At 37.5% G+C, this 27,615-nt stretch overlaps 1 protein-coding gene across 1 annotated transcript in view; it reads right to left on the bottom strand.

The window, feature by feature from the left end:
- Positions 1–21,111, bottom strand: part of LOC128737874 (uncharacterized) — a 345,115-nt gene extending 324,004 nt beyond the window's left edge. The window contains exon 1 of the mRNA XM_053832615.1: positions 21,085–21,111. The gene's annotated coding sequence lies outside the window, so the exon portion shown is untranslated. The remainder of the gene's footprint in view (positions 1–21,084) is intronic.
- Between the last annotated feature and the right edge of the window lie 6,504 nt (positions 21,112–27,615).

Genomic DNA, 27,615 nt, shown 5'->3' with positions numbered 1-27,615 from the left:
AGCAATGTTGTGTATTTTTACTGTTTGTACAAATTTGTTAAATAAGAAAAAGTCATACAACAACTACAAACACAGCTAGAATTGAAAAACTGATTTAAATGATTTTTCATTCATGAGAAATAGGATTTTTCTATCTTTGCTGAAGAGATAACAGGTTACTGTCTTCAGTAAAATTTCTTAATAATATGCTGTAAAACTTTGTAGAACACATCAATGATAGATATTAATCAAAATTTGAATTCCGCTGGACGACAGATCTTTTAATTTTAAGGAACTCTTCGAAAAGCTCCATAAACCTAAAACCAAGTTGTCCTGCTTAAAGCTAATGCGCACTAAAAAAGGTTCTGGACCAATGCACAGTGGTCCAATCAGCGAAATACGTGATCGTTTGGTATAGCGCCGAAACGTGAAGTTTTTCGCAGGAACATTTCTTTAGGAACATTTCTTGGTATAACAAGCCCCTTTTTGTGAGAGAAATCTTTGGGTGATTAATTCCCTTAAAAGTGAGATACGAAATTTATTTTCTCGTATATTTGAGATACAGATTTGGTACTTCCGGCAAAGTTGTAGTAAATATCAATACAAATGACTTTGTCAAAGACACCATACTTGTATCTCTTCGTGGAAATTGTCTATGAAGCGTTATTCATAGACAAACCCTTCAACACAGTTTTTAAACCCTGAGTTATTCTGGTCAACTTTTATGCGTTCATAGTGTTCTAGAAAGTTATTTATCTTGCTAAAATCTACGTTTTTGTTGAACATTATTATACGTGATTTTCTGAAGTTTCGGAGATATTGAGCTTTTTTATGAAAAATAGTACTTCTTTGAGCTTAAATATTTCCCAAGGTGGCAAATGGTGGTAGATCAAACTACTCGCACTTAAAAGTACAACAAAAAGATGTGTTGCTTATTTTATTTTTTGTTTGAGTAAAGTTAATTGTTAACCGCTTGTCAGTTCGTGTTTTCTAATTAAATAGTTATTTAGTCATTCCGAGAAAATTCGGTCTTCTGTGACTATTGTTGAAATTCGCCCATTTGGATTTCGGCCATTCGTGATTCGACCATTTGTGTTTCGGCTATTTGGTACCATCCCATTATGAGTGCGATCTTTTAAAAAGATATAAATCGAAGGTATTGAACAAAATAGACTTAAGTTGGTTATTTGGAAGCTTTTCTCTTATTAATTGCGTCAAATAATTTCAAGTCTACATTCATTTTCGACTCGAAAATAGGCGAAAAAATTGCTGGTAATGCAATTTGTTAGAAAGAGATTGTCAACATAAACAAAATGGCGTTCCGAAGAACATTTTAATTGTTCTATGAACATGACTGTGATGGATTTTTAAAACAACTATAACTTTTGAGGAAACAAACAGAAACAGTCAATTGCCACTTGCCTTTAAAGGTTTTTTGTTGTACTTTTGAGTAGGATTTGTTTGAGCTGCCACCATTTGCCACCTTGGTAAATATTTCAGCTCAAAGTAGTACTATTTTCCATCAAAAATGCTCAAAATCTCCGAAACTGCAGAAAATCTCTTATAATAATGTTCAACAAAAACGTTGATTTTACCAAAATAAACAACTTTCTAGAACACTATGAACACGTAAAAGTTGGTCAGAATTACTCAGGGTTTAAAAAACTGTTTTGAAGGGTTTGTCCACGAATAACGCTTCATTAATAATTTCCATGAAGAGATACAAGTATGGTGTCTTTGATAAAGTTGTTTACATTGATATTTACTATAACTTTGTCGAAAGTACCAAACCTGTATCTCGAATGTGCTAGAAAATAAATTTCTTATCTCACTTTTAAGGGAATTAATCACCCAAATATTTCTCTCACAAGAAGGGGCTTATTATACCAAGAAATGTTCCTAAAGATACTGTATGCGAACAACTTCACGTTTTGGCGCAATTTCACACGACCACGTATTTCACTGATTGGACCACTGTGCAATGTGCTGTGCCCGGATGATTGAGCTTTCGGTTGACCAATTGAGGGTTAAAATTTAATTTTTAGTAGAAGTGTTCGATATTACAAGGTCCTAAGTCTTGAATTTTGAAAAAAATCGAAAAAAAAACTCCCGATTTTGTCAGCTTCCCCATTTTGTCAGCCCGAAATTCAACATGGGGCTGACAAAAGCGTATAATGCTTTTAACTGTGCAATGAAAATGCATGGTGTTTCTTCTTATCTTTGAGGAAATGGCTATTTCTGGCAAAAAAATTAACACTTACTTTTTTCTCTAAGAAAATCCGTTTTCTTGTAGTTTTTTTTATTACAGTGGTTTTAACCCAGAAAGCAGTTTGCAGTTTGTTGTTGAGACCATCCGTCTCCACTGCTTTATCCAAATCCACCCTATCCAGCTTTTTACGAGCCATCATGGTTGACGTGTTCGTAATAATTAAACGGCATTCTTGACATTTCAGTCTTACATCGCACGTAGTGTTTCCGGACGTTCATGGGAAAACTAAAGCAACTTGCAAAAAGAAAACATGCGATGTATTACTGAAAAGCAGCACCGTAGCGTGCAGTTGGCCAGACTGACCCGCGCCAAGGGCGCTAAGGCTAGTGGGCGCCAAAACCAGCCCGAACCTCAGTAGGGCACTGTCGCGTGTAGCGAAGTACCGGATACAGGAAATTGTATGAATGATGTGTGACAATCTAATTGTAAAACATAATAAACTTTGAAGGAATACTTATTTAAGAAACGAGGGGGCGCCAAATCAGGTCTTCGCCACAATGGCTGCCACAATGACACGCTACGACGCTCTGGAACTAGATCTAGAATCTGATCCAAAACCTGTTAAAAATGTGGTCCAAAATATGATCAACAATCTAGTCCACATCTGTTCCAAAATCTAAAGCAAAATATGATAAAAAAAAATATGGTCCACTTTATATTCCAGGTCCAAAATATGGCCCAGTTCCAAAATCTGTTCTAGATCTGATCCTAAATCTGATTGCCAGTTTAAAATCTAATAAAAATGTGGTTCAAAAGTTGGTTTATAATATGGCCCAGTTTGAGAATCTGGTTCAAAATTTGAATCAAAATCTGGACCAAAATCTGATTGAAAATATCCAGAATCTGGTCCAAGCTAAAAATCTAGTCTTGGTCCAGTATGTGGCTCAAAATCTGGTCCTACATCTGATCCAAAATTTGATAAACATGTAGTTCAGGTTCAGAATCAGGTCCTAAATATATCCAAAACCTAATTAAAAATTTAGTTCCAAATCTGTTCCAGAATCTAATTCAAATCTGTTTCAAGACTTGTTACAAAAACTGGAACAAAATTTGATATAAAATGTGGTTTGCAATCTAGTCTAGGTCCAAAATACGGTACAGATCCAGAACCTGGTTCAAAACCTAAGTCTCCTAAGTCTGGTTGGTGGATTAAAATCTGATCAAAAATGTGTCCCAAAATATAGTGTATATTCCGGTCTAGTTCCAGAAGCTGGACCTAAATTTGATGAAAATTCTAGTCCAAAATCTGATAAAAAAATGTGGTCCAGATTCGCGGCCACGTCCGCCATCTGAGGTCCAGGTCTAGAATTTGGTCCAAAATTTGATCAAAAATGTGATCCAAAATCTGGCTGAAATTTGATAAAAATGTGGTCCAAAATCTGATCTTGTTCAGGTCTAGAATCTGTTCCAAAATCTGCTGAAAAATGAGGTTCAAAATGTGATCAAAAATGTGGTCCGAAATCTTATTCAAAATTTGGTTCAAATCTGGTAAAATGAAGTGCAAAACTTGGTTCAGAATCTCTGATGCAGATCCAAAATGTGGTCCAGACCTGTTCAAGAATCTGGGTCCAAATTCTAAGGCAAAGTTTAATTCATAACTTGATCGAAAATCTGATTAAAAATGTGGTTCAAAATTTGGTCTTGAGTCTAGTCCAAATCTGTTCTAAAATCTGAAAAAAAAATGCATTTCGCAATCTTGTACATGTCCAAAATATAGTCCAGGTCCAGAATCTCAAAATCAATCAATCAAAATCCAATCCAAAACTTGGTTGGTGGCTTAAAACTGATCAAAAATGTGGTTCAGTTTAGAGTCTAGTTCAGGTCTGTTTTAAAACTTGGAATAAAATTTAATAAAAATGTGACCCAGAATTTAGTGCAGATTCAGTCAGGTTGGTGGTTTAAAATCTTATCGGAAGGAACATAAATTTAAGAAACGAGGGAGTGCTAAATCAAGTCTTCGCCAAGGGCGCCACAATATCACGCTGTGACAAAAAAAAATTTTTAATATACTTTGCAAGTGACCTAGTGTACGTTGTACACGAAGTTAGACGAGATTTTTTCAATTAAATATGAAATTTAACTAAAAAATTAAAAATTTTCTTACTTTAGGGGTCCTTAAAGTGACCTTAAAATGACCCTCATTCCTAAGCTCAACATCATTTGTTTTACATTCAATCCTAAGACTTTGGTCAAAATTTCAGCCAAATCGGTTAACATTTGCAAATTTGAGACCATTTTTAAGAATTGAAGAATTGGTTGCTTCCCATATACCACCCGCCTAAACTTACAACTGAGCATCTTGTACACGATGTAAGATTAGGCGGGTGATATATGAGAAGCAACAACGCCTTAGAAAGACGTTTAAGCCCAAGGCTTTTTTTTGCTATTGCAAATGCTCTGAAAGTTACTAATTACCGAAGAAATTTTGGATTGGAGCATACAGTTTTGTATAGTATAGTGTAAGTTTTGTAAAGAGTGAGTGGTAATAACTTTCAGGAAAGCGAATCTTCACAAAATTAAGTCGGTTGCATAAATTTTAATTTTGGGTGTGTTTCATGTAAACTATATCCATAAAATTTGTATTAAGTTAATCCTATTCAAATCTTTCTCCCTTCTTTAATAACCATTCGTAACCGTTGTAGAAAAGTGTTACAGCTGGCACGGACGATATCCTGAGGCATTACATCCAAAATACTCTCCAAACATTGCTTGAAAGTATCCACAGTCAATCCTTTGGTGCTCCCTAGTTGACCTAGCATGTAACCCATTGCATAGAAGTCGAAAGGATTCATATCAAGCGAAAGGGCAAGCCAGTCTTTCGAGGAAATTAAATCCGAAAAATTGTACTCACACTACGCCTGTGTAGCTTTCAATATTGTTAGAAGCAGTATGGTGCATTCTTGTAGTGTTTTTTGGCGACAAGAAGCAAACGGTTCTTCAAAACCTTCAATTTTTTTGAGAAACATCCCCATACCATCACCCTGGGAACATTATTGAACCTTTGAACAGCCGGCTCTTGAACCTTTGAAGTAGTTAGTCGTGAAGAATACTGTTTGAGAAGCTACCGACATCTTTCGATTCCTGCAATCTTCTGCTTTTCAGTTAAATCGTGCACCCGTTCTTTTTTGTATGGAATCAATTGAAAGTCATCTTTCATAATGGTCTTCATGGTTTACTCTGAAATTCCTAGTACTTTTACCGTCTAACGTTCAGAGTTAGTCTGATCTGGTTTCCATCGAATTTGCTGTCTTAGTCGCTTGATGGCTTCCGGAGTCTTACGGTGCGTTTACGTTTTGGGACTAGGTTTAGGGAGTATTTTCCAAGAACCGGTTTTCTAGTGTCACCCGTATGGTACAAAAGATTATTCTTTCGCTTATTCCGAGTGGCTTCAGCTTCTTTAAAATATCACACGATCGAAAAAGTTTCAAAAACAGATTTAGCACAAGTTCCTTTTTTGCGTCCATGCCAACCTCAACTCTTAAACGAACGAAAATTCAAAACAAACTTGCAACATTTATTGACATTTGAATGCACTCTAAACAAAAAATATGCAGACTCATCTGTGATTAACCTATTTTTTAATTAAATGGGTCCAAAAATTACTAACAGTTGTCACTCACAGTACTCACCCTGTACTTTCGTGGTTTCATATAATAAAGACGAGAAAGATCATTTTATAATTTTTCTGGTTTTTGGCTGAAATTTGTTGCCCAATGCATCAAAAAAATCAAAAAAAGTAATTTTCAGTTTCTGAAATATAAGTTTTTTACAAGAACTTAGTCATTTAGTGCATCGAGCTGCACTGAGATGCCAATCCAGCTTTTTACAAGCCATAATTGCAGACGTGTTCGTAATATTTGAATGGCATTACACGGTGTTACACGGAAAAAATACTCTCAAATGACCTAGTGTACGTTCGACGGACTTCACAGTCGGTTATTGAAGTACGAGACAGTTACGGGGCTAGTGCAACAATCCTACTGAGTCTATCTAGCAGCACATGCATTTGCAATAGCATTAGCTACCAAATTCATTAGAATCCGTTCAATAGTTCTGAAGTTGAAAATTTTAAAACATGTGTAAGGACCAAAATCGTCAAAAATAATGATCTTTGGGACCAGCCCTAACTGCCTGATTTCAATATAAATCAAAATAAAAAAACTTGAACTGGAGTCATGGAATTGCTCATAGAAAAAATCTATTCCACTGTGCCTTTCTTAAGTAAAAAATATGGTTTGAAGTTAGTTTTGATCTAGGCCTTATTAGTATAGACATTATCACCACTCATGAACATACTAGCACACCTGTAAGCAAGCGATCACTTGCTTAATGTGTACGATGTCATGTCGGTTCGTCAGTGTTAGTTAGTGTTGTCACTACTACCGTGCCGTATCGAAATCCGTACACCTAAGAGCTAGACAATTTTAAATGGTCAATATAAAATTATGATATTGTAATAAGCAATTCGTCATGTTTTCTTTTGACAGTATAATGCTCATTTTAACGTTATTTGAAATAACAGGAAGCTAAAATTAATCCTAGTTATAAAAAAACGAGATCAAAAAGTGCATCTCTTGATTCAAAATCCGTACACTTTTTTATGCCTGATTCAAAATCCGTACACCTGTGACTCAAAATCCGTACACCATGTTAAAAATCAATCAAAGTCTGCATAATTTTGAATCTAAATCCGTGTAAGCTTGATCGAATTGAGTTTAAAGTTTGTGGCTAAATTGTTTTTCTTTATTTGAATAATTGCTTTATAAAATATGCTTTTCTCGATAATTGACGCATTGTATTTTAGTCCTGCTCATCTAAGAGTTGTTCACAAGTTTTTATATCAGGTTTGGTACTGATTAAATATTGCCTCTATCCATTCCACTTGTAACAAAACCTCGTTTGTGTTAAATGTTCTTACATTCTTTTCCTTATGCCTCAGGAAATATTAGGCTTAGAAACAAACTTTTTTAACATTTTAGAGTAAATTAACTTCACTTATAAACAATATATAACATTTTTTCTTGATTTTTGTTGCAAATTATACGGAAAGCTGAAAAATTGCAGAAAAGACTCCCGTATTTCGAGAGTACCAATTCAATATAGTAGCTCTTATCGTAGTGACCGGAACTTAAACTATCTCGATGCTTTTATTAAAGGATTATCCACCATGTATTATCGTAATTGCCATCTTCCAGTTTATCGACATATATTTAGCTTTAATTATTTCCATTTTGTTTGGTAAAACATAGAATAGAGTTGGATCATTAAGGATACTGCACAGGTGTACGGATTTAGATTCAACTAGTAAAACTGAATCAAAATCCGTACAGTACTAATTATGATGAATAAATATTATTTCAATGCCATAATGAATGAAATTAAGCTGTATAACGATAAACACCTTTAGTTCAAATTGATTTTCGGGATTTTAAATAGGAAAATAACTTCAAGTGCGTTTTACACTTCATTTTATTGGAAGTTATTTTCTTAGCAAATTGCTAACAACACAGCCAATTTGGAGGGACCTCTGATAGGCATTAACGTTTTAATTTTTATTACTTGTATTTGATGGCCTACTACCTATATTTTGACATTGACGTAATGCTAATAAACCACGGGTCTAGGCCTATTATTAAAATTTTGCATTTAGACTTTTTAATACATATAATCAAGCAAATTGTATTAGGTGTACGGATTTCGAAGCTGTACGGATTTCGATACCGCATGGTACCTGTATTTTGATCTATTGTGATATTCAGGTGTTTTTTCGTCTTCCGCACTTCGTTTTTTTGCAGTTTCGCTATTAATTAAATGAACTGCTTATTAACCGTATTTGAGTGTCGGTGTTTTTCAACCTTTTTCTCCACCGTACTCTTTCCATTTTCTTTTTATTAATTTTAGACACTCTACATCGGTGATGCATTCGTGTCTGTACTTTTTACTACTATTAAACTAATCTTGCTGTCCAGAGCCAAGCAGTGCAATTCGCTTTTGGGCAAGAACGGGTAATTAACCCCGGGGAAAACTAAGGTCGTATACCAATTGGGAAGGAGACAAAGTGTTGTCTTGGCACTATAAGTCCTATCACCAGACTCGGTATCGAGGCACTAATACGGCAACCTATCTAAATTCTACACACTACAAACAATCAAGGAAACGTCCCCAACGTCGACTCGGAACACTTATACCACTCGGAACAAACTTATTACCTGGAACTGAAGACATAGGTAGCGACAGCGTCCTGTTCGATCAATTAATACCTCAACTATGGGAATGTTTCTGTGCTATAAATTGTGAACTATTTCAGTAGATCACAATTGAAACGGGAAATCTATGGATTTATCCGCAGATTTAGCTACTGGCTGCAAAGTCTGTTGAACAAAAACAGAGTGTGAAGTTTCAAAAACGGAATGTAGCATCTAGGCTTTGCCTTTTGCAATACCGATATTTTTACCGTTTCTTTTTCTTCTCACATTTTGACAGTTTTCATAACTAACTGATTCAAACGGTAATTATCTATCTACGTATCGAGCGGAGAAGAATCCCACGTTCAGTTATGTAGTTTCTTCGTTGAACGCTATGCTTGGTTACATCCAACAGATGCACAAAAATCCTCAAAATCAAAATATTCATTTCTTTCTCGAATCGAATTGATTTGAGCACACTTTGCAGCTGCATTCCTTCTGGCGAGACAGCGAGGTGTCACGGATGCTCCAAAAATACCACTTGTTCTAAATGCAACACATCTTCGGACTGAATTATTCCATCCATGAACCGAGCGTAACCGATGCCGCTTATTTCTGTCACCGGTTCGCTCGATGCAATTGAGCATCCACAGAACTACTACTACTTATTCCTCCTTTAATCACTTCAAGCAGACGTCACACCGTTTGCAAGCTATAACACCTTCGCAAAGTGAACAACACACTGCATTTCGTGCAATGATAAAATGTTGATGTTTGAAATCTTTCGTTTAAACGTTACGGTTCCGTTTTCGTTTTTACAAAGTGTTATCCAGAATAGTGATGTCTGTTAATCGTTCGATTAATTCAACTAACCGAATAACACATGGAATATTCGAATAATTTTTAATCGAATACTGCCAGCACGAGTAGTTGAATTAATCGAATATTTCAATGAGTACGAATAATGCCCGAATAATGCTCGTTAATCGTTTATAATCGGTCGATTAATCGAATTAATCAAAGAAATATTCGAATATTTTTAATCGAACACCATTGACACGAATAGTTGAATTAATCGATTAGTGCAGACAACGCTCACCGATTAATCGGTAATCGAATAATTGAAAATTTTGGACATCACTAATCCAGAATAGTAAACAAAGATGTGGTCCAACGTCAAAGAATCTAGAAAACACGAACGTGTTGGAATTTTTTAGGTCGAATTGTACTGATTGAGAGAAAAATGTAAATGTACATTTTTCAAACGGAACTATTTGGCATGTGCCGGCTATTGCTGATAAAAATTAATATTTTTTCGTGCTCCTTGGGATAGTTTCTTCAACATTCACATTGTTTTAATCTTAATATTATATATCTTTCCATGAAAAAACGAGGTGAGCTAAGCCGAACAATCTAACAAAATTTGGTACAAATCCGTGGAGGTCGATTACACAGGTCTTCTCGCACATTGTGTAAAATGACTAATACATAATTTTTAGATTCTGTATTTGTAATAATTTGAGTTTTCTCATCATTTGCGCTCATGAAAACTCTTTTGTAGAAAATAATTTTGTTTAATGAAAAAATAATACTTACTTGGTTACCAAGTAGAATTTCATCATTACAAAAAAATTGGGGGTCAATCCCAGTGTAGTGGTAGTCACTTACGCCGTGGACCCAGGTTCAATTCCAAACCCTGAAGTCACGAATGACCCAAGCTGTTAAATTGACTATAACCAAACGTGAACAGGGGTGCGGTAGTTAGTCTTTGCCTAACATTATGAGATATTGGTTACAAGTCAACTTCCTAGGTACCAAACGTTAAACACTTCCAAGAGCCTTTGAAACCGATGACAATCATTAAAAGAATGATTTATTGAATATAATTGCATCGAGTCATATATTTGAAAAAAAAAAAAAAAAAAAGAAACAAAAACAACTCAACAGAAGAGGTCCCATTCTGCTACCTTGAAGCACACTCGATAAGTTATTCAACTGAGGAGAGAAAAGGGCATCAACGCAGTTACTTAACTATTAACTGAACCGTACTTTAAATCTCCGAAATCACGAGTCGCGAAATTTTCTCCAAAAGTGGCCTGGTCTTGTGGACGCGTTTATATGAACAAACACAGCTTTCAGATTCTTGTAGATTGAGTTAGTTTAAAGTTTATGCTTTTTAATCTATGTGCAATATACATACATATACATGCAGGTCGATGTGAAATCCGAAAGATTTATATTCACCGATGTCAAAAATTTGGAACCTTATAGTTTTATTACAGTAGAAAGAATGTTAATGTATGAAATATGTGTTATAAATTTTTTATGATACTAGAAAAAATATTACAGCGATAACAGTATTTGTTCTTTATTGTTTGAATACTCTTTCTATAGCATTTCACATGTTGGCATGCAAATGCGATCGATATAGATATTCTTCGAGCGCAAATAAATCTCTGTTACTCTGCCATTTGATTTGCATTTGCAGTCTAATTGTAGACGATGAACGATATAGATAATAAAGACATCAGTTCTCGAATAGAAGACATATCTCATCTGCTAATTGAGATGGACTGCATAGAATTGTGAAACGCCATGGATTATTTATTGCATTGGCAAGTAAGAATTGAAAACGAGTCCTCGTATTATGCAGTAGAAAATCAAAACTTAATTTGATCTAATTTTCCCCAATCCGTTTATGGTAATCTTGCAGAAAATAATCAATTTCAAGAAAATAAATACAAAAAAAAAATAGAATTTTGAGTCTTTGGGGTCAAGCATTACGTGACGCTAATCCCACATTGCGATTCAGTTCCCATTTCAGCAAATCCCTGGCATATAACCGAAATATTTGATCACCAGTTGGGTTCCATTTTTCCAGATATTTGCCAAAAATTTGATGATGCTGGAATCAGTTCACATTGCACAAATAGTTCCTCATGATGTCACAAATCTCACAATACAACATTTCTCACAAATAATCGTGATTCAACTAGACTAGTTATCCGAAACAACGCATTTAGTCACATTTAGGTTAACGGTCTTGTAAATGTAAATCAAATTTGTGCTATTTGGAGAAAACATTTCGAATAGACGCACCTAAAAATATAAAAAATAATTAATGTTACTATTTAATTCTACTACCTCAATTGGAATAATTGCTTGTAGATGTGTATTTCAATTATCGTACGGTTCGTAATCGAAATTCGTATTTACAAATAAAAAGATTAGATGGGGTCATAGAAACATATGGTATTATTTCTTTTCTTATCTTTCTAGGTATTAGAAATACTACTAGGATGCTCAAGAAAAAAATTATTAAATTAGGCATGTTTAATTTGAGTAGCATTTGTTTGGCTTCTATGAATAACATATTTTACTTGAAAAACATACAGTTATTGTGCTAGTTAAGTTGACTTTCTCTTCAAAAACTACTGTATTAGCACTGTTAAGATCAGAGTTTTTGTTTCTAGGCGATATTTGTAGTAGCGCAACGCTGTTGTTTCTCGTCTATAAATCAAACATTTTATTCACAGGTTCGCTATTTGGCGCTTCAACAGCGGAGAGAACCGCTCAAACGAGAAACCGTGAAAAAATAAAATGGATTGCAATGATGAAATACGGTGTGCATTAATTGCTGATGACAGCTGAAAACCGAATCAATAAATTGCACTTCTCGTTCTCGATATTGCAACTTAGAACAGGACGTGCCACACAAAATTGATCAAATTGTTGATTGGTTGAAAGTGATATCGTACATCCGTTTATTAGAAAATATAACAGGATCATGCGTTTAGCAAAGCACAGTGATGCTGAGAACTTAGTTAGCATACATGCGACGATAACTAGCAGCCTTTTCCCACTTGGGATTTGCTTCGTGTTGTGCAGTTCAATCACAGCGAACAGACATTCATTCAAAAACAAATTTTTCGGGAAATCTTGGGTAAAATTTTTCTTGTCTAGTAAACTCACGACTTAAAAATACTTTAGTGGTGCTGTACACAGTACACTAATAGTTAGCCGCGAACTCTGTTAAACAAATTTTGTCGAAACGTAGCACCAAGGCATTGCTTTTTATCAATAGCCAATAGAGCCAATCGTTTGCGTAACACTCGTCAGCTAATGGCCCTCCATCTGCATGATGTAGTCAGCTGTCGTGCCTTAGCCGACTTGTTAGATTATTTTGAGTGCATTTGATTTATTTTGCTACAGCTTGAGATTGTTTATTTCAATCGGTGGTAAAAACTGGGATGGACATCATCATCATGAAAGTCAAGATGGTGGTTTGCATATTGTGTGACCCCTACAATAAGGGCTTCTTAAGAATATAAATAACAAATAACTATCAGAAACCGAAATTTGTTACTCGGTATAATTTTGAAATTCAACCCTGTTACAGATTTGATGTTAGAAGTGAAAGTTTGATGCCAATTTTAAATCTAAGATGGCGGATGGTTACCCATAATTTAGCACTGCAAACCCTACAATGAAATTGGTCTTAAACTTGAGCCTAATTCACACGTGAAGCATGACTTCGAATTGAATGTGAAGTTGAACTTGTGCACTTGCAATTGCATTTGAAATTACACGCAAAATGTTACTTAGAATTAGACTTGATAGTGTATTTGATATTGAACCAAAAGTAACAGTGAGTAAAACATTCGGATACCAAGCGAAAGAGCATGGGTACGAGCACTACCTTCCATTGCACAACCTGATATGCAGGGTGTTAGTGCAGCTTAGTGAAGATATTTCAGGGGGTGACAGAGGACCACATTTGACGAAAAAAAATTTCTGCGCATATGGTCAAATCTCAATCATTACAGAGTTATTAAACATTTCTACTTTTTAATTCTGTTTGCCTTAAATTAGCTCTGGTACAAAAACTATGCTAGCTGGCTCAACTCTGTTGCTTTCATTTGAAAGCAGATAAATTCTTTTACTGAAAGTGGCTCTCAAACCTCCTACTTCATGAAATTTGGTAACTTTTTACAAGCAAAAAGCTTTGAAATAAGTGTTTCTCAAGACGTTTTTATCGAATTCCTCCTAAAAAGGGATGATAAAACTGTTTGCTTATATTTACCAATTTGAAGTTCTAGTATCGTTCTACACAGAGCCGCAGCGTGTCATTATGGCACCCTTGACCCGATTTAGCACTCCCTCGTTTCTTAAATCAATGCTTCTTCTAAGTTTATTATTTTTGATAAGATTGTAAATCTCCAACCAGATTCTGAAGCTGGACTAAAATCTGGACTACGTTTTTTAAAGTGCTGTTCCAAATTATGTAACATATTTTAGAACAGATTTTGATTAGATTCAGGAGCAGATTTTGGACCACATTTTGGGCCACATTCTGGATTACAACCAAATGTTGGTCCACCATTTGGACCACATTTTGGTCCACGTTTTTTTCTCATCAGATTTTGAACTAGATTTTGTATTAAATCTTCTGGATTTTGGGACTGGACCAGGTTATAAACCAGATTTAGGACCATATTTTTGAGTTTCTGGGTTAGATTTATTTATTTAGTCATTTGTCAAGCATAAGTAGACTACACACAATAGAAATGATGTTACAATGCTATGTTATAGACCTAAAGCAGCTTTTGCGCCACATACACTTTTTGACCTGTTTTGTTTTTAAACCGCAAACCAAATGTTAGAGCAGGTTTTGAACCAGATTCCGGACCTAGACCATATTTTAAACCTGGACTACATCGTGGACCACATTTTTAATCAATTTTCGTTTCAGTTTTCGAAACAGATGTGGACTAGATTCTGGACCAAATTTTGAGTCACATTTTTTACCGGACTTTGATCGGATTTTGGATTAGCTTTTGGACCCAGATTCTAGACCTGGTTCTAGACCAGGTCTAGACCCCATTCTGGACATGCATCAAATTCTGGGTCGGGTTTTGGACCATATTTTTATCAGGTTTGGACCTGGACCACATTCTGGATCTGAACCAGATCTTGGACCTGCTTCAGATTCTAGACCAAATATTGGACCACCTTTTTTATCAGATTCGGGTTAGATTTTGGATGCTTTAAATCACATCTTTGATCAAATTTTGGGCCAGATTCTGTATCTGTATTTTTTTTATCAAATTTTAGACCAAATTTTGAAACAAACTAGGGTCCAGATTCTGGAACTGGACCAGAATGTAAACCAGATTTTAGGCCATTTTTCTAATCATATGTATTTTAAACCACCAAATAGATTTTGTATCAGGTTTCAAACCAGTTTCTGTACCTGGACTATATTTTGGAGCTTAGATCGCGGATCACATTTCTCTATCAAACTTTGTTCTAAATTTTGTAATAAATTTTGCAACAGATTTTAGCTAGATTCTGGATCATATTTTGGACCACAATTTCGATTAGATTTTGGGCATATTTTCAACCAGATTCTGGACCTGAACCAGCCGGACCTCCATCAGGTTCGTCCCTAAAATTTGGGCAATTTTTTATCCAGTTTGGCCCAGGTTTTGAATAATATTTTGGACTACGTTTTTGATCAGATGTGGGACCAGATTTTGAATCACATTCTGGACCAAAATCAGATTTTGGTACGAATTTGGGATCAAATTTTGGACCAGATTTTCAAACTGGATCAGATTATAAACCCGATTTTAAACCACATTTTTTATCAGATTTTGGACCTGGTTTTAAAGCCAGCGTGACATTGTGTAGCCCCTTACGATGGTCCGATTTGGGGCACCCTTGTTTCTTAAATCAGTGTTCCTTTGAAGTTTATTAAATTTTACAATTAGACAGTCGTACATGATTCGTCCTACTCCCTATATCCAGAACTTCACTACACTCGAGAGCAGGGATGGTTCGATTACTTTGATTCAATTTTGATTCATTTAATAGTACCCGCCTCAGCCAAGCAAAATTTGACAAAGATGTGTATAGGACATTTGTAGAACCAATTATTATTTACCAAATGATCGTTCATTAGTTACTAGCATTGTGGTACCGGAACTACAAAAGATACAGCAAAACTTATCTCAGCAAAATTGTAGATAAGAACTAGTTCTACAAATGTTCCATTTATGATTTTGTCGAATTTTGCTCGGCTGAGGCGGTACTGTTAAATAAAACAAAATTGAGTTAATGTGATCGGACCATCCCTGCTCGAGAGTACCTTACTAAGGTCAGTCTGACCAAATACTCGTTACACTGCTGGTTCTAACGCCTATCTCTTTTAGTTTCGTTGCAGTTTAATTTTAAACATATCGTGTTGGGTATTAAATTAGTATCGGAAAACTTAACGAATTCCTTATCACATCACGCATAGCAAACTAGATTACCGCGTGCGACGAACAAAATCTGACACATCTGAAAAACAACAACAACAACATTTTTCCATAAATTTAGGCTTGGCCTACACTTTTCCTTGGATAATCCTGCAAAACTCAAACCGCTTAGGTTTATTCGCAAGCAGTAGATCTTGAACTAATGCCTAATACCACAATAGGTCAAAATAATGGTCGCAGTGGTCAAACCTTCCGACAAAAAAAGCTCTCGAACCGGTATTGTGGAAAGGATGTATTTTCACCCGGTTCAGCATGGTCCACATTTCCAGGGTGACATGGGACTGTGCCACAATTTGCCTTGTGCGTGTCTTGAGGTCATTTCCCACGATCCGAATTTTTTTTGGGTTAATCCCTGACGCCACACGCTGATGATGTTCACCTCGAAGCATTATTGAAAACTATGTGCCTTCTCTAAAGCTACGGTACGTCGTCGTAGACGTCCCTGAATTAAAATCATTGCGTGTTCGCTTACTTACATTAGATAGCCGACGATCAGAAAATCTACAATACTTCTGCTGGGCTGTCGTTGCTACACAATTAGCGAAGCCATGACAAAGTCCGCGAGTTCTACCGAAGAATACATTTTGATACTGCGTTAAAAATCGCTTTCAGAAACGTCCCAGAGACACCCGAGAAGTCTGTTTCGTTATTGTTTTCCCTCTGCGTCAGACACTGTCCGTCGCACGCGGTGATCTAGTGTGCTATGCGTGATGTATGAATTTGTGCTGTTTTCTGATACTAATTTAACACTCCAAAACCATACGCTTAAAGTTAAATTGCAACGAAATTTAAAAAGATAGGCGTTTTATGTCGGGAAGCAAACTGTAGAATGGTTTTAGAGCTTCAAATTGGTAAATAAAAGAAATAAATTTTATCACACCTTTTTAGGAGAAATTTGATAAACACGTTTTGCGAAACACTTATTTTGAAACCTTTGGCTTCTAAAAACTACAAGGTATACAGCCCGAAGGGTTGTACGAAAGGGTGACGTAGGACTATATCAGATCATCAGATCAAAGACTAATGTAAAATGCATTGCTGGCATATGTATGTTTATAAGAATCTGTGAGTGCCATTGTTTAAGTGAATGTTTAGAAGAGAATAGCGAAATATTCAGATTCAATTCTTCATTGAATGCAATGGTGGCTTTGAAAATATGTGGACGGGGGATCATAAGTACAACGCCTGCAACCTTTGAGACATAGAGATTTCTTTTAAAAATCACTTGTGTGCATCATAAAGGTTGAAATGGTAATGAATGACCAATTTCTGTTTTATTTGTATGACAGTCCTTATCCTCCTACCACTGGGGTGAGGGGTCCAAAACCATCGTAAAATAAATATATTCAAAATAAATTCATGCCTCTAAAAACCCCCACATGCCAAATTTGGTTCCATTTGCTTGATTAGTTCTCAAGTTATGAAGAAATTTGTATTTCATTTGTTTGGGATCTATCCGTCTTAAAAAAAGCAAAGGTTCTAATTCACCATAGAAAAAATCCCCTCCCCCCTGTTAAAAGACGGATGGGTCTCATTATACCATAGAAAAAAATTCTGCCTGCTAAAACCCCCACATGCCAAATTTAGTTCCATTTGCTTGATTAGTTCTAGAGTTATGAGGAAATTTGTATTTCATTTGTATAGGAGCCCCCCCTCTTATGCCCTCCTTAAAATTGCTCTCTTACACCCTATAAAATTGCTGGTCATTTTATCTATCCAACGACATATAAATCGTTCAGTTTCGTTCCGTAGTTTAGAAGTTATTAGCATTTGAAATCTTTCATTCAAACGTTACACTTCTATTTTCGTTTTCACAAAGTGCTACCCAGTCCAAGTATAGTAAACAAAGACGTAGTCCTACGTCAAAAGTTACTAAATTTCATGAATTCATTTAATGAATTTTTATAGCTTTCAAATGAAAGTAACAGAATTGAGCTAGGTAGCTCAATTGAGGCTATTCAACATCGCTCTTGAGGGGGTGATCCGACGAGCGGGCATCGCGAGAGGCACAATTTTTACCAAGGGTAGCCGCCAACTAGGCTTTGCAGATAACTTCGATATCATAGCCAAGAACTTTGCGACGGCGGAGGCAATCTACGCCAGACTGAAAGCGGAGTCTAGGAGAATTGGGCTAAAAATAAATGCGTTGAAGACCAAATACATGGAAGGAAGAGGCTCAAAGGAAACAAACGCGCGTCTCCCACGGACGGTAACCGTTGGCGGCGACGAACTAGAAGTGGTAGAGGAGTTCGTGTATTTGGGATCGCTGGTGACCGCGGACAACAACACTAGTAAAGAGATCCTGCGGCGCATCCAAGCGGGAAATCGGGCCTACTTTGCCCTTCGTAAAACGCTACGACCAGGAAGCGTACGCCGCCGCACGAAGCTAACAATGTACAAAACTTTTATTAGACCGGTAGTTCTTTATGGACTTGAAGCCGTGACGCTGCTCACGGAGGACTACGCGCCCTTGCCGTGTTCGAGCGGAAAGGCTGCGGACGATATTTGGCAGAGTACAAATTGAAAGCGGAGAGTGGCGGAGGCGTATGAATCACGAGCTACAGGCACTGCTTGGCGAGACTCCCATCGTACATCTAGCGAAAGTTAGCAGGCTACGGTGGGCCGGACACGTCGTAAGGATGCCGGACGACAGTGCGACGAAAATAGTCTTCTTCAACAACCCTACCGGCACCAGGAACAGGGGGCCCAACGTGCACTATGACTCGACCAGGTCGAAAGCGATTTGCGACTTCTGAGACGACTAGGAAATTCGCGACGAGTGGCCCAAGACCGAGTTGAATGGAGACGAGTGCTTGAAACAGCACGAGCCACCCCGGCTTTATGCTGCTGAAGAAGAAGAAGAAGAAGAAGCTCAATTGAGGCCAGAAACTATGCTAGGTTTTAGTACTAATTTAAGCCAAACAAAATCGAAAACTAAAAATGTTTAATAACTCTTTAATGATTGAGATATGTGTAGAATGATTTTTTCGTAAGATCCTCTATCACTCCTGAAATATCTGCCCTAAGCTAGCTAACACCCTGTATTTTTGGACTATATCGAAATTTTCCAGTTCATTAATGATTCTTCGCATCAGACACCCTTTCAAAATAAAGTAACATTTCCAATTTAATTTTAAGTCCTATTTCAAGTAAAGTTTCCTATTATATTACAAATCCTATTTCATTTTTATTTCAAATCCAATGTAAAGATCAAATTTAATTCTAATTTAAAGTTCAATTCAAGTTCAGTGCAATTTAAAGTCCAACTTTCAGTATAATTTGTTGTAAAGCTTCTATTCAAAATTGCTCCAAATTTAAGTCCAATTTCCAGTAAAAATTCAAGTTTAATTTTAGTTCAATATGAAATCCACTATTAAGACTAATTCTAAATAAAATTTTGCGTCTAACTTCAAGGGCAATTGCAAGTGCAAAGTTCAACTTCAAATTCAATTCAACAGTTCAATTCAAAGTTGGGAACTCTATAACAAGAGCTTCTGAAATATGGATATTCGAGATTCCATTTTGAGCCACTTATTTCAAAGTTAAATATCGGGGTTGATTTTCTGATTTTTTTTATCACGAATCAGTTTTTACACAAGAATTGTTCACTTGAAGAATCCAATTCTCTGGCATTTTTGAGGTTCTTCGGCGTGCTGAGCATAAAAATCGATACCCGCAGCTGTCTTGTTGAAAACTTGTAAGACTGTGTCGTTAATAAATGATGAAAATAATGAGGGGCTTTGGGAGAAGCGTTGACTCTTGGAACAAAGAATGGTCCTTTGATCGCGAAAGTTTGCGTAAACTTTTACGACATAAGCGCTGTGGATAGAGTATGACTGCAGTATTAAATCAGACAGGTTTTTTTTCTGAAGAATTTCATGACCGTTACCTACTCTTTTGATAGCTTTGGGAAAACCAATACGGGCTTGCGAAATATCTTATTATTCAAAATGTTATGGCCATCCACAGATAATTTAATGCTCTCTGCGATTGGATTCGATACCGTCATTTGTGTTTCCCCTATATTTTGAAATAAACAGAAAAATATCTTTCGTGATTGAACCTTTCATTCGATACGTAATAATAATCTAACACAGTTGAAAACATATTTTCTTGATAGAACAAAATTTAATAACTTCGAAAACGATTGCATAAAGAGGTTACTATCGTTTTGATAAAATTAAAAAAAAACTTCAATATGCAGCAATTTTGTTTAACCAAGTTTTCGACATCAACAGAATAACTAAACAAAACAAACAGACCAAAAGAAAAGTGCTAAAAATAGATTTTTAAAGAATTGCATTGCTCTCTGAAAAACGATAAGCGAACAACGATGTTAAATTACAAAGTTCAGACAAGTCAGCATCCGATTTACCGACAATCAACAGAAGTCATTTCCCATAGGCACTGAACTTTATACCTTTTCCGCCATATTTCTGCACAGCAAATTTCGGAAGCCCTCAAAAAGTGCACCTCCGACAATTAAATACTTGAATAGAAACAATTATTCTTCGCCAGTCGTACACCCTTCGAATAATAAGTAGGTTATATTCAAAAACTGCTCACTCTACTCTTCTGCTCGCATCTCTTCTCACTTATTTCTCAACAAGAAGCCACATAAAAAAACTTTTAGAATAAAAAAAAATCAAAGCTCTGTCTACATGCTGCAGCTTTAAAGCCAAGCATTTCAAGTCGTAAAACGTTCCCAGCTAGAGGAAAATTTTCCCCCTATTGTTCTGCGTGCATCTCCAGCTACCCGTGTAAACTTTCCTTTGTGGAACTTGCAATTCCATGGCACAAAACACGACACAGAATCCGGTCTGCAGTCCGCACTTTGAGTACCTACTACTGCTGGTGGCGGTACACAGTAACATCTTTCGAATGGTTTTTCAGCACAGTGAGAAAATGAGAAGTGGTTTCTCGCCTCCTTTCACCCCCATTACCTTTGAGAGCCTACCCTTCCGCAAATGATTTTCTCTTTTTCCAGACTTTTTTTCCTCTCTTTTACGCGGATCGTTACATTGCAATAATTGATAATAATTGGTCCATTTGGATAGCGGTTTTTTTCCCTTGAATCCAGTTTCTTCCTACTCTCTGACTCAACGGTGAACTATTATCAAGGAACTTTCAAAGTGAGCTCATGTAATTCCAAGAACACTTTGGAAGTATGGCAGCATTCGCATGCAAAGCGAAATTCCAGAGTCACTAATTAAATATTCCGAAGTAGAAATGCTCTCCTTCCTTAATCACTTCTGAACCAGACTAAAAGCTCCGCACATGGTTTGCAAATTCTTACCATGGAAAAAATAGAAGAAAAGAAATTAGAAACCTTCCTTCCGTTGAAAACCTTCCTCGCACACTACACTATTCCGCAAACAGCGCATTCACGTCGACAACTCAAATTTCGTAGTACAAAATCGTTCTAATCCCCAGACAAGTGTTTCTTTGCTGCTGTTTTCACAAAACTTGTTGTCTTCCTGTTGCTGTTTTTTTCTGTTTTGCACAATCAGCCAGTCGGTTTCTGCCACGAGCACTTGACTATTGTTCTCCGATTCTTCCTCTAATTAAAAACTGTTTTCTTTTCCCCGTCATGCTTCAACATTATCGTACTGTGTTTCGTACCAACAACAATCCCAGCACAGCATCCTTTCACCACCCACACCTTCGACAAATGATAAAACTCTTCGCTCACATAGCGAGTCTCTTGTTGCTTTTTCTCACGCTACTAGTAGCTTTCACTCCAGAAACCTTCTATGCTTATCACATCGACCCCCTGTTGCAGCAGCAGGTAAGCAAAGCATATACACACTTGAAGCACGCACGGATCTCGGCGAGATGTTTGACGATGGCGGTTCGGTAGCTGGAGTCGGTCCGTAGCCCCTGCTTTGGACGGTGAAGTCACGCTCGCTATCCGCCCTCGTCCTGTTTGATCAAACAGAGCGATGACGACAATCTTCACGTTAGCCCACAAATGGACCATGAAGCAAGAAGCAGAGAATCTCTCCCGTAGCTCTGGAAAATGTGGCTGCCTTCCACTAACCCACGCACAGCATCCAGTGCTCCCAACCGTCCAACACTTATGTACCCTGTACTAAACTATGCGAAGGGTAGTACAGCGCCGGATCGTTTTCGCAACGTACCGAGAGTCCTATCGTGTCAATGTTTCTGACAGTACTGAGCCGGATTTTTCAGCCAAAGGAAAATTCTACTGTTCCATTGCTGGTGAAATTCTTCGCTCTCGTTCGGAGCGGAGAAAATTCTATTTCACTGCATTCACGCTTCTTTCGATGAGAGTGAAATTCAGGTGAGAATTAGCTGGCTGGTTGGCTGGGAGATAAGACATCCTCGTGACCGGCTGGCAAGCTCTACTATTAGGGTCAAGTCATCCTGTTGCGCCTGTTGACGAACAGCATGCAGCACGCTGGTGAGATGAACGGCTCACTGTGTCAGAGCAAATCACAGCCGCCAGATGATTGGTACTTCACGGCAGAATGGCACTGCAAGAAACTAGGACACCAAACTAGGTGGCCCTGCGTCAGTCGCTGACTCGGTTGGTTGGCATGCATGCGTGGATACAACGAGTAGCGACGGACGGTCGCTGCGGATTTACTGCAGAGCAGAAGAATCCTTTTAGTCATATATGCACCTACTGCAGAAGCTGTATACCGAGATGCAGTACCTAACCTACCGCTTGCATCGCGCTCGGTGTTGTTGGTTTTGGCATCGCTTTGATCATACTGATACTTGCATGATAGTTTGATGCGAAGCTTGGAAAATCTTCCTCTGAGTGTATTTTATTTTTTTGAAACTTGTAAAATAAATGTTTTGTTACATCAATTTATTTTGGCAGCTGTATTTTTTTTATTTTCTGGCGGATTTCGATTATGGCTTCAAGCCGTTTACGAATGTAAGTAAGTTAAGATAAAATTGATAGGTTATCTAATCCTAAAATATAATTCAAAAGTTTATTCTGCATCTTTGGATAAGGGTTAAGAACGCTGAAAAGCCGTAAACTTACTGTAAAATACTGTAAACTTTTAAAACACCCTGCCTAACTGCTCAGAGAATATCTGGAATAAAAAAACTGCAAGATATAAATCAAAGCCACACCCTACGTTAGAAAAGAATAGTCAATCGCAAGTATCGGATAATCGGAATACGTTCTGATAAGAAGTCCAACTGTAATTTATATTCAATTCTATTATACTTATACTTTAGATTGGAATGAAAAAAGAATAAAAAACAGTTTTACGAAATACCTACTGATACTGACACCTGACCTGTGTATTACCTGCATCATACTGTATTAAAGTATAATGATATAGTTCGTGGTTGTTGCGTAGTGGTTTGATCGGGGAAGGAGAATTTTTGATTTTATCACCATGCATTCGATTTTATGAGAGATGTCGTGTAGTTTCGTGCGGGCGGTCTTCGAATTTGTTCTCGTTCTCGGATAGTTCTCGTTGTCGACTATATCACGTAGATACGCATACGCGCGAAGTTCAGTCAGGTATTTTAATATATCTCGATGACATTTTAAGACAACACATCGTATGCCAGCCTGAATAATTAACTCATTTACCGGGATAGACGAAGAAATTTACGATATTTGTGGCATGTACTAGATTGAATTACTCTAATATCCGAATTAGTCAGTAATCAGTGCTAAGAGTCTTCGCGGGCGTTATAATGAACCCAGGAATGGTTCGATCACTTTGATTCAATTTTAATTCATTTGACAGTACTGTCTTAACGGGGCCAAATATGGCAAAGTTATATATGGGACATTTGTAGAACCAGTTATTATCTATAATTTTTCTGAATGAAGTTCTGTATCTTTTGTAGTTATGGCGCTACAATGCTAGTATCTTATTAGTGACTAAATGAATGTTCATTTAGTCACTAATAAGGTACTAGCATTGTATCACCGTAACTACAAAAGATATAGCAAAACTTGGTTCAGAAAAATTGTAGATTGGAACTAGTTCTACAAATGTCCCATAAATAACATTGTCATATTTGGCTCGGCTGAGACGGTACTGTCAAATGATTCAAAAAGGAGTTAAAGTGATCGAACCATCCCTGAATGAAACCACACCGAAATCGTGCGTAGCGTTCGAAAGATTGCATTATCTATTAAGATAGACCCTTATCTAGTACCCCCCTTTTACTAAATTTACAAAAATTCCATTCCCGAAATGCTCGTGAAGATGCAGAGGATTTCCTGGTCTTTAGTAGCAACATGTATTGGGCAAATATTCCTTTCCATCCCACCAGGACCCGCATTCGGACGTGGCCGGCATCGGCATTTATCAGTATGCAGGAACCTGATTAGGTTGCACAAAGAGGAATAGTGCGCTGTCTCATATAAGCGCGATTCACGATAGCATCTGATCCAAATCGGGCAGCTGAATTAAGAAACGTGGAGTCTCAGCACTGAAGCCAAGATGGTAGCCTCAGTACGCGGCTCGGAAGCGAGGCGCTAACAAGGCAACCTATCTAAACAAAATTTGCTACAAAGTTCAAGAAAATTCGTAACAAGAAGAATCTGAATATTTAGCATGGACAAAGTCAATGAAATAACGACACGAGATGGATGCTTGGTACCTGGAACTATAGATCGCTGGATTTCATGGGTAGCGAGAGGGTTCTTGAAGAACTATCCCGAAAATTTGGTATAGCCGCACTGCAAGAGATCTATCAAAATGGTGGGAAGGTGTGGAGAATATCCACAGGGCCACCTGAGATCACTTGGGCAACACAGGAGGAGGACAGAAATAGTGAAAAGCTACAATTATTCCGGGCTAATGACATGGGCAGGTTCGATGAGAAGGGAATGTTTATGTCGGGAATATAACGTCCCCCCCGCGTCACATCTCTGGTAATTTCAAAGCAGCATACGATACAGTCGACCGAGACCAGCGATGCCACATAATGCACGAACAAACCCAACTGACACGACTTATTGAAATTTTGATGTCACGGCCAAATACTTTGCTGCGACGGATACAATCCACGCAACATTGTAAGCGGGGCTAGGAGGATTGGGCTAAAAGTAAATGAGTCGAAAACCAAATATATGAAAGGAGACGAATGCGCACATCTCTCTGACGGCAATCGTTGACTGCGACGAAGTTGTAGTGGTAGATGATTTCGTGTACTTGGCATTGCTAATGACCACAGACAACGACACTAGAAAAGCGATACACTGGCACGTCCAAGCAGTAAATTAGATCTACTTTTGTAACTTACTTTCGCTACCACCCCGTTCAGGCACACAACTCTACAAGCTCTCAGGGTCGGCTCAACAATGCCGGAGGATAAGCAGAGGATTAAGGAATAAGATCACTTTTATAGTAACTCGTATTTATATTTGGCACGTTTCTGAATTTCCCTACAGCCCCTAGCTCCCTACTAAATTTTCAACAAAATTGACTTACGTTTGTAGGTGTATGTCGTGTAAGTGTAAGGGCCCGCTGTTTGCCATCACAATCTGCTCGCCGTCGTCGTTCCGCTGGGTCTTTGTCGTCCGCCACGTGTTATGCTGCCGGATTCAATCCGGCCCACTTTCGGTTACCTTTGCTAGAAGGGTAACTACTGTCTTCGTCGACTGGATGCTAAGATGAAAGATTAGCGCCCGGTCATGGAACACACCGGGCCGCGCGTGGATGTGAACCGCTTACAGGCCTACCTGGCCGTGGTTGTACTACTCCTTGGACGGGTTCTTTGCGGCCCACTTAGCCGATGGTTGTTGCTTGTGGGTTCTTGCCCTGACGGATATATGCAGGACGACTTGGCCGAAACTACTCGGTTTTAGCCACGGTTCTGACTAACGTAAATCCGTCCACTTGGCCGGAGACTGCTCACACTCCGATTGGCCGTAATGATAAAGACACGTAGTGATAATTGTGTCAGAGGTGTACTGGTTTTTTTTTCACAAAACGAGGTTTAATCGCGGCAAGCTGACGAAATTGCGTCTAACTAGTGCAAAGGTCCAAGATCTTCTGCCCGTCCGACGGCTCGGGTAGGCACTAATGGTTCAACTCCTCTGGCGAAGTAAAGCGGAACTTCTTATTAGAGATGCCAATACCGGGAGGTATTTTGAAAACCGGTTTTTCGGTATTGATAAATGCAATACCGGTAAAACCGGTAAAAGTTAACTCTTGAAAACTATATTTAAAAATCATATGATTTGAAGAAGATCCTTTCATAATCAACGATTCTCAATTTCTGTCGCGTAGTTAATTGACTAGTTCATTAAAAAATAATATTTAACAATGCGAAGAGAATTTACCATGTCATCTTTTAAACGAGAACAAATTTCAATGAAAAACTTCCGGAGGTAGAGAATCTTCATTCGGTCTCCACAGAGAAAGAAAGAATAATTCCTAGTTATGAATCAGAAATGTAGCGTAGGAAACCCCTTGTTCAAGAGCTTTTAATAAGCTGCTTAGATACTGACATTTATGATAAATTATAACTGAAGGTTCAGTTGATTTTGGTACCTCTGCCTGCTCGGTTTCTGAGTTTATTCCATTGACTTTTAAAATAATAAAACCTTGCAGAATTTTATTATTAAAACATCCTTGATGCCTTGAAGAATATTACAAAGTCATTGCACATAGTGCGGCTAATTATAAAACGAATAAATTTAAATATACGAGCTCTCTCTGAAATTCTATCAATACAGTAACTCGAACAGCAGTTGTGCGATACTTCAAAGGTGTTCCGAGAGTAGTTTTAGAGTGCGTAGTTCGTAGAGCTTGCAATTTTTCCGGTACAGTAATTCGACAGCAGCCAAGGCTGGTTTTAGCACTGCGACAATTTCTTATTTTTTCATGAATTCCTCATTGGTTAAATAAATCGCATCCTTGTTTCTCAGCATCAGCAACGAAAACAGTTCTCTTCAACGACTGCCGCGACACCAGTAACAGAGGAGCTCAACATGTAAGATGGCATGATCAGATCGATAGTGATTTGCGACTTCTGAGACGACTGAGAAATTGGCGACGAGTAGCCCATGGATTGGAACAAGTTGAATGGGGACGACTGCTTAAAAAGCATGAGGCACTCCTGCTCTATGCTGACAGCGGTGAGGTATTTCAGAGTTTTCCCTTTGGAAGAACTACATAATTGAGATATTATTTGTAGAACCTTCAATCACGAATTTAAGTTTTCCCTTGTTTTAAACGTTTTACCAGCGATTCAGGCTTCTTGAGTTGTTATTTGATCATGCAAAAATATACCGAAAATACCGGTTTTTGGCCTTGGAAAAACCGGTAATTCGGTATTGGGAAATAGCCCGGTAATACCGGTAAAACCGGTATAGCATCCCTACTTCTTATCCGAACTTCGTTCAGGCGAAATTGCAGTTCAGTGAATTGGGTATGAGTTGTATAACAGATGTAACAGTGTCAGGGCTGGGTATAAATCCTATAGCGTTAATTTAAACAAAATGTGCCATAGTCCCTACGTAGCTAGCTTTGATTTTAATATTTTATTTCAATTTTACCACTTTTTAGTATTTCTTTTTAATAACCTTTTAATGAGAAAACATTTTAATTGTTGTTTGTAATATGTCCTATCTAGCTAATTGAGCGATTTTAACCCTTAATTTTAGTTATTTATTTGCATGTAAATTTTTGGGACGAGCTTGAAAATTGGCGAAAGGTCACAACTTTGCTCCTCCAAAAACTCTACGATCAAATAATACGCGCCGTCGTACAAAGCTGACAATGTACAGAACCTTTATTAGACGGGAATTGAAGCTTTGACTGTGCTTACGGAAGACATACTCGCCCTTACCGTGTTCCAGCGGAAGGTGCTGCGGACGATATTAGGCGAAGCACAAGCTGAAAGC

The sequence above is a fragment of the Sabethes cyaneus genome, chromosome 2, assembly GCF_943734655.1.
Source record: "Sabethes cyaneus chromosome 2, idSabCyanKW18_F2, whole genome shotgun sequence".
Taxonomy (NCBI): Eukaryota; Metazoa; Arthropoda; class Insecta; order Diptera; family Culicidae; genus Sabethes; species Sabethes cyaneus.
Note: the sequence above shows the minus strand (reverse complement) of the source record. Positions and strands in the feature narration are given on the sequence as shown.